The 10,645-nt window shown below is 37.6% G+C and overlaps 1 pseudogene; it reads left to right on the top strand.

Annotated features, from left to right (window-relative positions):
- Positions 1–5,842: 5,842 nt before the first annotated feature.
- On the top strand, positions 5,843–5,939 carry LOC140628905 (U6 spliceosomal RNA; annotated as a pseudogene).
- The last annotated feature ends 4,706 nt before the right edge of the window (positions 5,940–10,645 follow it).

A 10,645-nucleotide genomic window follows, 5' to 3' on the forward strand; every position in this document is an offset into this window, starting at 1 on the left:
GGCTTGGACATGCTTTCCTTTATACAGGGATGAAGACTGGACCCTATCTAAAACTGCATTGGGTGCGAATGAGGCCACCTATAACCAAATATTCAGATAGTCAATGAATGACTCATTACTCAAAGCACAAAAAATACCATGTCAGTGCATTCCTTTTGGTCAAAATGCCTGTCCCCCATAACACCACAAGTTAGTTAGCTCCAAGGAATTTTACTGAGTTGGCAAGTGCATCCTCTTCTGCCCTTTGGAGAATAGTTAAAATTCAGGTTAAATATTCATACTCCATTATTCTAACAGGATTCTAATAATGATTCTTGCTGGAACTGCCATTGTTCAGTTATAGAAAGGTGCTTCCAATCCAGAGATGAGTAACTGACAACTACTGCTAGGGATCTGACATTTGTGACCTAACAAGTATGGGACAAAAGAGAAAAAGAGACAGAGATAAATTTCCCTCTCCAAACCCACCTCCCCCCACACACACCAAATGTTTCCTTGTTGCTAATTTACAAACTTGGACTGGGGAAGGAAAGTCATTCATTCATACCATATATCATAGCCCTTCATCTTCTGTATCCTAGTAAGACTCCTTTCCAAATATTGCATTGCTGTCTCACTTGCTCAAATACAAATCTCTTGGTTAGTCTGTATTTTTGTCTTGGTTCTTACTGAAATTTGATATTTCCCTATCTCCAGATTCTTCCCCTTACCTGTGTAGTCCATCCTACCCCTATTCACCAAACTAGATTTCATCTTAGACAATATCTACTCAAAGCCCCAGTAGAATTCAGTACACATTAATGGCATGGTGAGTGTTAATGATGTAGCATCTGAAATTCTTGCCCTAAGGTGAAACTATTCAGCGGCAGGGAAATAATAACAAATGCATAAGTGCTTTCACAGATATTATGCTTCCAGGCCGAAATAAATATTTCTGTTTAGAAAAGTATGTAGCCCACAAACATTCTGGTGTTTTCTTATTAGACCCATTTGCATGGAGATTTGCTTACTCTTGGTATAGTTTACAAATTGATTTTGTGTATAAACAATTGAAAGCTCAGAGAGGGAAAGTGACTTGTGGTACAGAAAACTTATTGCTAACATGGAGTTTAGTTTCACTGAATTAACACAGCAACTGGCTCTGATACTTACACTCTTTTGTAAACTTGGACAGGATACTTAAACCTACACCTTATTTTCCTCATTTGTAAAATTGAAACACATAATATCCATGTCATCAGGATTTTGTGAACATTCCATGCTACAACATATGTAATGTGCTCATTACAGAGCCAGGTGCCTGATAAAAATTCTTGTAAATATTATTTTTTATTACTATTGGTCAACATGAGACAGTGAGCTGGATCAGAACCAAAGTTGTAGTGTGGATTTCTTGGTTTGCAGATTCATGTTACCTAACTCAGGCCCTACTTCCAGAGGCTATAGTAAATGCCGTACCAACCCCTTCCTAAACCTCCCAAGATGTGTTTAATCAGAGGTTGCTCATTTTTTCTAGAGGGAAGTCAGGAATTACCAAGACACCATCTCTCAAGTAATTTATGTATCTCATTAGAGACTAAACCTCATTCAAGTCATTCATTCTTGTGGCCCAATAATGAAAGCTACCACTATTTACCTTGTAAATCTCAGCTCTTTATAGCAAACTAGGAATAGAAGATAACTTCTTTAACCTCATAAGGGTTACCCATAAAATGCCTATAGGAAATATCTCAATTAATAGTGAAAGTTTTTAGCAGAATTTCTACTAAATTGGGATCAAGACAAGAATTATCTATAGTACTGCTTCTATTTATCATTTTTCTGGAGATCTTAGACAATACAGCAAGACAAGAAAAAGAAAGATTATAAAGGATGAGATAGAAAGGAGGAAACAAATCTATCTACACAGACAAACAGAATCTATGGATAAAATTTTAAAACAAAAGGGAGAAAATTTATTCAAGAATGAAGTACAGGAAGATGATGTTATGGATCACATGGAATTCACTAACTTTATTTACCATTCTCTATTGTGATAGAATCACATGGCTTTTCTGATATACTGTATTTCCTAGCCACCTTTGCAGTTATGTGTAGCCATAAAGCTAAGTCCTCACTGATGAAACATGAGTGTAAGTGACATGTGACATATCCTGACCAAGACATTACATCAGTTGGGTACCTCCTTTCTTTCCTTGTCCTTTGATCTGGATTGTGGACTTACTTATGATCCAAGCAGATGAAGAGCTCTATGGCAGTATGGTGTAATATATGTGCTTCTTTTTAGGATAATATTTTAAATGCCAAAATAATTTAGGATTACAAAGGCCATGGCCATCAGTAATATTAAAATATAATTATAAAAATAATCCAATTAATATTACTGATATGTGCTTTCAAAACATATTAACTAATAAGATTTTGTGACAGTTTTAGTAAGTACATTACTTCCAAAATAGTATTTCAAGATATCTGCAACACTAATAATATACTTTGAAATTATATGAATTTTACATGTGACAAGATTACAGGTATAGCTGCCACTACTTTGGTTTGTGGCCCACATTCATAAATAAATAAAATATTAGATTACAGTTGGAAGTTGGAAAAAATTAAAGAGGAAGTTTTTCATAAACAAACTTGTAAATCCCCTAAGGATTTATAGGTCCTTAGACTTCCTTGAAAGTTCTATGGATTCTAGGTTAAAATCTCTGCCTTGACAGAAAAATGAGGTGGAAGAGACCTTGATATCTAAATACCATCATGAAGGAGAACTGCCCATTGACCTAAGATGCTTATTCCAGATGATTAGGTGAAGAGAAGTAAACTTCTATCTTCTTCAAGAATATAATTTATTGCTGAGTCTATTTACTAAATGAGCCTGGCTATTAGTCTAATCAGGCTGCCATAACAAAATGCCACAAGCTGATTGGCTTAAACAAGAGAAATTTATTTTCTCAACAGTCTCAGTCTAGAAGTCTATGATTGAGGCACTGGAAAATTTCATTTCTAGTGAGATTTCTCTTCCTGGTTGCAGCCTCCACACTAGGTCCTCATATAGCCTTTCCTCCTATGTGTGTGTGTGTGTGTGTGTGTGTGTGTGTGTGTGTGTAGAGAGAGAGAGAGAGAGAGAGAGTGAGCTCCAGGTGTCTCTTTTTGCAAAGATGTGTATCTTATCAGATTTGAGCCCCACTCTTATGACCTTGTTTAACCTTGATTATTTCCTCATTCCAAATATAGCCACACTGGCTTTAGGGCTTCAACATATCAATTGGGAGGGGGCACAAGCATTCAGAACATAACACTAGCCTTATTCCATGTAATACAGAAATTGATACAACTAGTTGGGATGTTTCAGGTTATACTCTCCAGGAAGCACTTTGAAACAGATTTTATTGTACAGAATGTTTATTGGAAAGTATCTTTTGGATACATGTAACGGTTGGGCCTTTACATACCCATCTCAATTAGTCATTGGATATGGGTCAGATGATTCTCTGCAACTAAGGCTGTCCTTGAAGGGGCTAAAAGATGAGGACTTTCTGCTAATAAGAACCCTAGATTCTGGAACAAGTCCTTTCTTTTTTTTTTTAAGCTTTTATTTATTTATTCATGAGATACACCATGTCAATAATGTCCACTCTTTATGCTGCTAAAATCTGCTTCTTCATTTAAGTCTAGAAAGAAGATCCTCCAGGGTTCTCCACTATCCATTCTAGATTCCTTTTCCTCTCACCTGGTCTGTGTGGACTGCAACTGTCAGCCCTGATAAGGGCTGGTTGCCATGCTCTTCTCTGGCCAAAGTTATTGCACATGTCCATTTCCCACCAAAATTGGGCAGAAGAGTACCAAGAGGTACCCATGTGGATTGCTTGGGAGTCAAGCATATTCAACTTGCTCCCATGATCTAACAACATTTCTTCCTCCTGATGACCAAGGTTAATTACCCCATGCAAATGGCATAATAGAATCTGACACCATTTTTTGATGTTTGACTGCTGACATCTTCTAAATATCACCTCCATTTTTTCCCCTTGTACTCCACATCTGGGAAAGCTTATAAGAAAGTCAAGGTACTCCTTTCTTTGGTGCCAATGGGAGGTTCAAACCATGCAAGCCTCTACCTGCACAAAGGAATTCTCGTCCCCTAATCACCATAAAAACTCCAAGCCAGTTTCCTTTCCCTGATTTCTCAAGCCATTTTTGGACTAGCTCAGGAAGCTTGTCCTGCTTTCTTGAAAAAGCCTCATTATATAAGTATGAACACTCTTGGTGTGTCTGTGTGGCATCACCACTTGACTTCTGAACCCAATTTGGGGCAGGGATCCATCCTGTGTCTATAGGACAGTGACAATAGATGGTGATTCTGGCTATCCCCTGAACAAAAGAATCCTGCATGTCTAGGAAGAATCTATAACTTACAGTTCAATATGATTTTTGCTGAGTTTTGTGGCAGAAGTGTTTGCCCTTTGGTGATTATGAACTGCAATTCTACAGATATCAGAATTGTGGGGACAGGAAGAATAAACTGCCCTCAAACTGACTCTGAACATGAGACTACAATATCAACTCTTCTTTGGCTTTCCATTCTGCCAGCCTTCCTTATAGATTTCAGACTTGTCAATTTCTAAAATCATGTGAGCCAATACCCTAAAATAAATAAATAAATAAATCTCATATTATTATATTTGTAGTATTTATATAAATAGGGGTTCTCTTTCTCTTGAGAACCCTGATAGAGGATATTCCCTGAAGTAGCTTATAGAAGTTAAAAATGTTGCTTTATTTTCTGATAAGGTTACTGAACTTTGCACTTGACCACTCTGTTTTTATATAGCACAGAAATGTATCTGGTCACAATAGGGCAAGTTCAGTCATGTATAAACTTTTCCTCTCTCTCTCTCTCTCTCTCTCTCTCTCTCTCTCGGTGAACACATTTCTAAACCCACGGCTTTCTACCACCTTTTCTCTCTTTCCCAACGCCCACAATTACTTAACTAACATAGAAGAAGGGGGGCTTAGTCATGTATTTCCTTGAATAACAGGGGAGAGACTTCTTGTATGAAGTGGTTAGTGTCTGTCCATATTAGCTTCTGCTGATGTTCTCCTTACACACTGGCTCCTGTTTATCCCTATAGACATCTGTTGAGTTGTTTCCTGTCCTGCCATGACCTTTGGTTTACAGGGATTCCTTTACGCATTGTCTTGTTGCCAATTTCAAATTCTCTTTTGACCTCTTGGTCCTCCTTCAACCTTTTAGGTGTACCCCCTCCCCCAGAGACATGAAAGCCATTCTCTTCACACCATACAAGGCTACCAGGGTTTTTATGAGGTTGTCCTCACGCATGTGCATCATAACATTTCTCAGCCATTATTGTTCTCCTGCAACAGAATCATGATGTTTGGCTTATCCACCCAGCTCTCAGATTTCCATGATGAGAATTGAGACAAAGTCCCTATAATTTTTATGGAGTTTCTTTTATCCTTTCTACCTGGAGCTCAGTCAAAACAGGTAGAAAAAGAAAGGTAAGAGCAGGGTGTGGGTTCCTTTTCAAAGGCTGGTGTATCTGCTAAGCTCTGTTACCCAGAGAGGACATTACAGAAAAAATAATTTATATACTCAGTCTGGTATCTCCTGGAATATGGGGAAATAGTCTGTTCTGGAGAACCAAGCTTAAGGGAGTCTCTGATGTACCTTAGTGGAAACCATGCCTGAGATTTATGGATGAAAGGACAGGGTACTTAGACAAAAATGAAGGATTTTCCAGAATAATAGACCTGACCTGAGGATGCTTGCATTATAGGTCACAGTCAATACTAATGTGTACATATGCCATAGAGAAACTGAGTTATTAGAACAGCCACTAGTGATACAGAGAAGATTAGCATGGCCTCTGTGCAAGACTGACAGGCAAATTCAAGAAGTGCTCCATATTTTTTTTTTAAAAGAACAACCACCAAGAGGGTATTTGTGTGAAGAATGCATGGCATTCTGGGACAATAGAGTGAAAGTAACTTTGGAGTTGATGATTAGGACTTGGATCATGAAGACCAAGGCCTCCAAAGAGAGGACACAAAGGCTTTTCTGGCCTTTGGGGCAAAGGTCTTTGGTGTGAAAAAAATATCCTAAGTTTAAGAATTGAGTAAGTAACCCCTTATTTAGGGGAGCCAATTTAACTTGGCTTTTTGTGGTACTCTTACAATGTTTGGAATCTGGTCTTTAGAAAATAGTTCCAAATTCCTCAACAAGCAGGGTTATTTAAGTAGTCTGAGAAAGTACTATACCATTCTAATGCAGGACTACCCAATTTGGGTGAAACATGAGTTTTTGAAAATATTTCCCAAGATTAATCTTGACTCCAAAGAGTCAAGAACAAATCAGTAAGGGAGAGAGTGGGTAAGTGGTAGTGAAAGAGGAGTAGTACAAATGAACAACAGGAGTGAACAGCATAATAGATGATACACTTTATCAAGGGTTTACTATATGCAAGGGTTGAATATTTACATATATTATTACACAAGGCATTTTTCATATATTAGCTCAATTAATTTTTGTGATAACCCTATGCAAGACTGTGACTGAGTCAGCTAGCTCTGCTGTTTTCACTTCCACAGTGAAGGGTTATTTATTTATTTATTTATTTATTTATTTATTTTTTAGTGAAGGGTTATTTTAGGCAAGTGACAACCCAGTGAGGGGCTACATATTTCACCCAAACTTTTGTAGTTAAATGGAGTAATGTGATTAGTTTCTGTGGTAGACTGAATAATGGCCCTGAAATTTATCTACATCCTAATCTATAGAACCTATAAATATTAATTTTGCATGGCAAAAGGGACTTTGCTGATATGAAAAAGTTAAGAAGCTTATGATGGGGAATTTATCCTAGATTACCCAAATGGGCTATAAATGCAATCACAAGTGTCCCTTTAAAAGAGACACAGAGGGAGATTTGACCACAAGAGAAGGTGATGTGATAATGGAAGCAAGGAGAAATTTGAAGATATGTTGCTGGCTTTGAAGATGGAGGAAGGGGCTATGAGCCAAAGAATGCAGAGAATAACAGCACTAAAAACTGGAAAAGGCAAGGAAATATATTCTCTCCTACATCCTGTGGATAAAGCACAGCCCTGCTCTTTTTTTTTTCCAGGAAAATTGATTTTATTTTATTTTTTTAATAATAAATTTATTTTTTATTGGTGTTCAATTTACCAACATACAGAATAACACCCAGTGCCCATCCCATCAAGTGCCCCCCTCAGTGCCCGTCACCCATTCACCCCCACCACCCGCCCTCCTCCCCTTCCTCCACCCCTAGTTCGTTTCCCAGAGTTAGGAGTCTTTATGCTCTGTCTCCCTTTCTGATATTTCCCACACATTTCTTCTCCCTTCCCTTCTTTCCCTTTCACTATTATTTATATTCCCCAAATGAATGAGAACATATAATGTTTGTCCTTCTCCGATTGACTTACTTCACTCAGCATAATACCCTCCAGTTCCATCCACGTTGAAGCAAATGGTGGGTATTTGTCGTTTCTAATGGCTGAGTAATATTCCATTGTATACATAAACCACATCTTCTTTATCCATTCATCTTTCGACGGACACCAAGGCTCCTTCCACAGTTTGGCTATTGTGGACATTACTGCTATAAACATCGGGGTACAGGTGTCCCGACATTTCATTGCATCTGTATCTTTGAGGTAAATCCCCAAGAGTGCAATTGCTGGGTCTGAGGGCAGGTCTATTTTTAACTCTTTGAGGAACCTCCACACAGTTTTCCAGAGTGGATGCACCAGTTCACATTCCCACCAACAGTGTAAGAGGGTTCCCTTTTCTCTGCATCCTCTCCAACATTTATGTTTTCCTGCCTTGTTAATTTTCCCCATTCTCACTGGTGTGAGGTGGTATCTCATTGCGGTTTTGATTTGTATTTCCCTGATGGCAAGTGATGCAGAGCATTTTCTCATGTGCATGTTGGCCATGTCTATGTCTTCCTCTGTGAGATTTCTCTTCATGTCTTTTGCCCATTTCATGATTGGATTGTTTGTTTCTTTGGTGTTGAGTTTAAGAAGTTCTTTATAGATCTTGGAAACAAGCCCTTTATCTGATACGTCATTTGCAAATATCTTCTCCCATTCTGTAGGTTGCCTTTTATTTTGTTGAAAGTATCCTTTGCTGTGCAAAAGCTTCTTATCTTGATGAAGTCCCAATAGTTCATTTTTGCTTTTGTTTCTTTTGCCTTCATGGATGTATCTTGCAAGAAGTTACTGTGGCTGAGTTCAAAAAGGGTGTTGCCTGTGTTCTCCTCTAGGATTTTGATGGAATCTTTTTTTTTTTATTTTGATGGAATCTTGGATCACATTTAGATCTTTCATCCATTTTGAGTTTATCTTTGCATATGGTGAACTCATACAGCAATTTGGTAGCGTGGCAGGATACAAAATCAATGCCCAGAAATCAATGGCATTTCTATACACTAACAATGAGACTGAAGAAAGAGAAATTAAGGAATCAATCCCATTTACAATTGCACCCAAAAGCATAAGATACCTAGGAATAAACCTAACCAAAGAGGTCAAGGATCTATACCCTAAAAACTATAGAACACTTCTGAAAGAAATTGTGGAAGACACAAAGAGATTTAAAAATATTCCATGCTCATGGATTGGCAGAATTAATATTATGAAAATGTCAATGTTACCCAGGGCAATTTACACGTTTAATGCAATCCCTATCAAAATACCATGGACTTTCTTCAGAGAGTTGGAACAAATTATTTTAAGATTTGTGTGGAATCAGAAAAGACCCCAAATAGCCAGGGGAATTTTAAAAAAGAAAACCATAGCTGGGGGCATCACAATGCCAGATTTCAGGTTGTACTACAAAGCTGTGGTCATCAAGACAGTGTGGTACTGGCACAAAAACAGACACATAGTTCGTTTCCCAGAGTTAAGGGGAGGAGGGCGGGGGGTGGGAGTGAATGGGTGACGGGCACTGGGTGTTATTCTGTATGTTAGTAAATTGAACACCAATTAAAAAAAAATAAAAATAAAAAAAGAAAAAAAGGAAAAAAAATAAAATAAAAATAAAAATAAAAATAAAAATGAAAAAAAAATTAATATTTATGTAAAAAAAAAAAAAAACAAAAAAAAAAAACAAAGCCATAAATAAAATTACTTCATAAAGAAAAAAAAAAAAAAAAAAAAAAAAAAAAAAAAAAAAAAAAAAAAAAAAAAAAAAAAACAGACACATAGATCAATGGAACAGAATAGAGAATCCAGAAGTGGACCCTCAACTTTATGGTCAACTAATATTCGATAAAGGAGGAAAGACTATCCACTGGAGAAAGACAGTCTCTTCAATAAATGGTGCTGGGAAAATTGGACATCCACATGCAGAAGAATGAAACTAAACCACTCTCTGACACTTGGTTTTGAATCAGTAAAACTATTTTGGTTTTCTGGCCTCCAGAGCTGTAAGCAAATTAATTTCTGTTGTTTTAAGCCACTAAATTTGTGGCAATTTTTTGCAGCAGCCATAGAAAACTAATACAATTTTCACCAATGAAATATGAATAAAACGTCACCAGGACCACGTTGTATTTTGTAAAGGCCCTTGGTGCTTTAAATGTCCTGGGCCATTTACTCCATAAAAATATATATATTTTATGAATGCATTGGTATACATATAAATATAATGCAGGTTTAATTCATTTTTGTGTGTTAATTATTATTATATTTTATCTTCTGATTTTAAAAGAAATTAAGTGCTTTTTTAATGAGCCCCCTAAAAGTATCATGAACCCTAGGCCCTGACAAATAGGTCAGTGATGTGTGTCACTTCTGAACCATGGAGGTTATAGAGTCAGTATTCCTTCTCTACTTTCTCTCTCTCTCTCTCTCTCTCTCAACAAAGGAGATAGAAGTTTATTATTATCACAAGGGAACAGCAGGCTGGACAGAAAGGGAGAGACTGTCTGCCACAAGGCAGTGGTGGAGGGCTGTAGTTAAGGAGAAAAGAGAGGATGTATGGGGACATATGGAATTTTCCTCTTTTGGTATTTATGTCTGGATGTAAGTAATCCATTGATCAGCTAAGGTTTATGGATACTTTTGAGGTAGGCCACCTAATGGGCTGGTATATATTCAGCCAGGGGGTAAGGGGTCACTGTGGGCCCTTTTAACTTACTCAGGTTTCTGTTGTTCAAGTTGGTTGCCTAAAAGCAGCATCTACATTCTGCCCTGACAGATTGACAATGGCAAATTTTTGCCATTTGGACAGAGGTCTCATCTTCAGTACCTGCTTCATGCTGATAGGGGTGTAGAGATGTCCCTACCTATGGGTCAACATTGTACAGTTGGGAATTTAATAGCTGTTACAGAAAGCCAACACAGCTGTGTCTAGAGTTCATAACATATGGGAGTCTCCTTGAGCAGAGAGGATCCTCTGTTGGCTTGAAGTTATGGCAGTGAAGGAGTCTCTGCATTAGGTGGAGAGGCATGGGGAAAAAACAGCAAAACATGATTAGAATAACAAGAAGGAAAAAAAGGTCAAATAAGAGTCCTTTGATAGTTGACAAAATTCCTCCTCCTGTCCAGGGGTTTAACCAGTCAGTAAAAGAAAGGAGGGGTCTTTTAGAGC

The sequence above is a fragment of the Canis lupus genome, chromosome X, assembly GCF_048164855.1.
Source record: "Canis lupus baileyi chromosome X, mCanLup2.hap1, whole genome shotgun sequence".
Classification (NCBI taxonomy): domain Eukaryota; kingdom Metazoa; phylum Chordata; class Mammalia; order Carnivora; family Canidae; genus Canis; species Canis lupus.